General features: G+C 37.0%; 3 non-coding genes across 3 annotated transcripts; 1 reads left to right on the top strand and 2 right to left on the bottom strand.

Moving 5' to 3' along the window:
• Positions 1-289: 289 nt before the first annotated feature.
• LOC119570814 lies at positions 290-490 on the bottom strand. The gene has a single exon (XR_005228469.1). It is a non-coding gene; the product is annotated as a small nucleolar RNA U3 (small nucleolar RNA).
• Positions 491-1,994: 1,504 nt separating this feature from the next.
• On the bottom strand, positions 1,995-2,159 carry LOC119570812. The gene has a single exon (XR_005228467.1). It is a non-coding gene; the product is annotated as a U1 spliceosomal RNA (small nuclear RNA).
• Positions 2,160-3,496: 1,337 nt separating this feature from the next.
• On the top strand, positions 3,497-3,688 carry LOC119570813. Its single transcript, XR_005228468.1, has one exon. It is a non-coding gene; the product is annotated as a U2 spliceosomal RNA (small nuclear RNA).
• Positions 3,689-3,896: the final 208 nt, after the last annotated feature.

Raw genomic sequence — 3,896 nt, 5'->3', positions numbered from 1 at the left:
ACCACAAAAGCACATTGCGTATTACGCGTACTGCTATGTATATGTACATCAGTACCGAAAAAAAAATAAAAAAAAATGTTCATGGATATTTGTCTTAGACATTTGTGATCATGAACTATTCTACTGTTACTAAAGCACAGATACTCAAATCACTTACAGGCTTACTCCTTTTTGGATTTTGAATCCACAACAAAGCAGAAACTTTACCACACTTTTAATATGATTATTTTCCTCCTATGCAGAGTTCTCAAAAGTGTCTATGAACACTTCATGTGGACTTGACGTTCAAACCACTCAGCTGTGTGATCCTCCTCTCAACATCGTAAACCGAGTCAGAACGGTCATCAAAATTCTCAAGCCAAACACTTACGGGCTGCCTCCGCTCAGAGGATTTACACTAACAGCCTCATCCGTGTTTTGAACATTATTCCGAGATCTCGGCGAGAAACCGGCAATCGAGCTATAGAATGATCCTATTAAGTATGATCATAGCTCTTCACTTCTAGCATTCATGCACAAACTACATTTTACTGGAGCTCTTTCTTCGTAGATACAACGGCTTTTCAGCTTTTGTATGCCTGATATATGTATGATTGTAAGATGTGACGATTACTTGGCCCATTTATAAAAAATTACATAATCCTACAACTATTTGTCACAATTTTAACACTAAAAGATAGAGGGGAACTTAATGCATCAACTATACATAGTTAAAACACACATACATTTTCAAATCACGGGCACAGGATAACTAAACTTCATATTTCTATTCCACGTGCATCTCGACATGAATTCAGCTGCACATTCTAGGCCTACAAGGATGAATCCTAATACCGGGAATAAAAACGTTCATGTAGCTTTAAAAGCCTTATTTCATGGTTGGTATAAGGGAAAATATTCCTCCTCATAAAGCACATGTTTCAATTTCAATTGTAAGTCTCTGTTATGTTCAAACTTACTTGCTTAGTATATTTGTGTTTAACGTACAATATATAAACACTTTACTTTTATGCGTGCTGATAATCCTTATTAAATAAGATAACAATCGTTTTCCGCGCGGGCCTAGACTTCGCATATCGACTGTATAATAGTGTGGTTCATGATATACTCTTCTTGCCCTTATTCTTCTCTACCCGAACTCCCCTCAGTCTACCTTCTTGCTTTGGTCAATTCGCTATACATACCTTCCTAACTCTCACCGTTTCCCTTCAAAACGCCATAAATCTTTCGCCTTACTACAGCATTTCCGTGGAGGGGAAACAACCAATAAGTCTTACTCAATCTTTTTTCTATAGCCACTTCGGTGGAGTTCAAACTCACCTGTATACCAATAATATATAATAACGCGGCTAAATATTTGTTGTAAGGACGAATGTTCTGCCTATTCTATTCTTTTTTTTGTTTGATTTTTGGTGTTTTGCTTTAACATTATTTTTGCTTAAGCACTACATAGGATTTCACCCTTCATCCTCGGCTAAAACATTAATGCTTTTCATTATAAAGTGTGCTGTGTGTTGTGCGCGACGGCGTGTATGGTGTGTGCGTGCAATTGCGGTGATGCGGCATGGTGTGCGTCGTGCTTGTGTGTACATACAAAACACGTGAGTGGTCTAACCTCTATATATATTTACATTTCTTATCCTTTCTGAGATAACTCTCAAATAATATATAGTGAATATTTGTGTGTGAATTTATTCTTATTCATCAAATATGATATGTAATATTTTTCTATTTGTACAACTCCAGAGGTTTCGAAATATTCTATAGATAATTCAGATACAAATCAAATACATTTTAAAATGTTGCATAATAATTTTCGTATAAATAGTATCGTCAGGCAAGTTTCTCTTCTTCATGGTAGTTTAATAAATCACTGGGATATATCAAACTGAAAATATTTGCAAGAAGTGCTACCCATTTAAGAATTCTTCACCTCAGTAAGTTGTGTACAGGTGGCTTACTAGGAATTACTTTCGCATAACCACGGTTCAATAAGGGGGATAGCGCGAACGCGTCCCCGCAATAACAAAAATTGCGCACTCAGTTAACGCACATTTGGGGTTAATCGCAGGGGTCAGCGCCACCGCGAGTGCATGGTGCAGGCCTCGCCCTGGGGAACCGCCTCAGTGATCACGGTATCTCCTGTGCCAGGTACAGAGATGCGCGTAGAAACGAGAAGCTCACCCGTGACACGCTCACATCTTACTGAGAAGCCCACCGCTCTGTACACACCTAATACAAATATCAATGACTGTTCTTTTACGATATTCTATAGTGAACTACACTTATGTCTATATTTCTAAACTGTCTTTGTGAACAAAGACGTCAGTGATAAACTATTCTTAGCATTCCCTAAATTATAGACACTATAAGAAGCTTTTTCCAGCTGCACACTCGGTATATTCTACTTTTTCTATCTCTGTGACATTATGGCAATTTTTCGTAACTTACCTAATATATATGAACACACCCACACGCACTCACACATATTTCATCTAACCCCTTCGCATAAATCTATAAATACAGGTGTCGAACACATCTATACGAAGAGGGGATTCGCAGAAACTTAATATTTAAATTTATTTACAAATGCACACAGGGATATGCATTTTTCAAATCGTTGCTATACTTACCTTAGACTAATCAAATTATCGCAATACTCTCTCTCTACGCTTACTTACTAATATATATATTAATAATACTAATATTAATATGTACTATATAGTATGTATAGTATAATATATAGGTTAGATTATATATCATGTATTAACTATATATATATATATATATATTATTATATAGGAAAAATAAACGAAAGAAAATAGTTTTTTTCTGGGTATACTTGAGTAACATTCTATGATCGTTTACATTAGCAATATCTAATATTCAAATATATATATATATATATTATATATATATACACGTACATTTTTGATATGCAAATACAGAATATGTACGAAAGTGTTCGTGGCGTGCGTGTTAATGTATGCGCGTACATTTTTACTGTACGTATGCTCGGATGCTTATGAGTGTACGTAGAATGGACGGTGTCAGCGTGTGCGGGCATATACATGGTCTAAATATTATATAGTAATAGACCTTGGCATTATGTGTGTGTGTGTGTGTGATGTGTGTGTGTGTGTGTGTGTGTGTGTGGTGGTGTGTGTGTGGGGTGTGGTGTGTGTGTGTGTGTGTGTGTGTTGTGTGTGTGCAGGCATGTGTCTGTGGTGTGAAAGTTTGGCCGTGCGTGAGTTTGCTGTGTGCGCGCGTACATGTGTTTAATAAAGAGGTTTTGTGATAGTTGGTTAAGAAACTACAGCATTTGCCCGATGAAGCAATAGTTTTGGTAAGTTTTATTCAGAAAACATTTTTCATATGCCAATCGAGATTTCAACAACTTCCAACGTCATGTCGTTTACACCCTTTAAATTTAAGAGAACATCACTAGCAAGTCCTCAGAAACATTTTCTCGGCACACTCACAACCAATATTCAGTATCGCTTCTGGGCCCTTTTTGGCTAAGATCAAAGTGTATATCTGTTCTTATCAGTTTAATATCTGATACGATCCCCCTGTGGGACTACGATATTAACTGATTTTGGAAATGGCGAAGTGCTAGGGGCTTGCTCCACCTTTGCCACGGATCGGCCCGGTATTGCAGTAACCTCCGGGATTTGGGCCACTCCTCCGGAGGATATCACTAATATATATTCAATTGTATGTAAACACCCAAAACTAAAGATTAGCCCCCTTCTTAATAGCAGGTATTAAACAAACTTCAAGAAAATACTGACTTTAACGGTTAAATCCCCTCGTTGTCGAACAATATTGATAAGTTACAATACTTTCTGCAAATGACACACGAAATTAAAATGATTTCTGAGAACTGGCCACTT

This window comes from Penaeus monodon, unplaced genomic scaffold (assembly GCF_015228065.2).
Source record: "Penaeus monodon isolate SGIC_2016 unplaced genomic scaffold, NSTDA_Pmon_1 PmonScaffold_400, whole genome shotgun sequence".
In the NCBI taxonomy this organism is placed as follows: Eukaryota; Metazoa; Arthropoda; class Malacostraca; order Decapoda; family Penaeidae; genus Penaeus; species Penaeus monodon.
The sequence above is the reverse complement of the archived record's forward strand: the minus strand, read 5'-3'. Positions and strand labels throughout refer to the sequence as shown.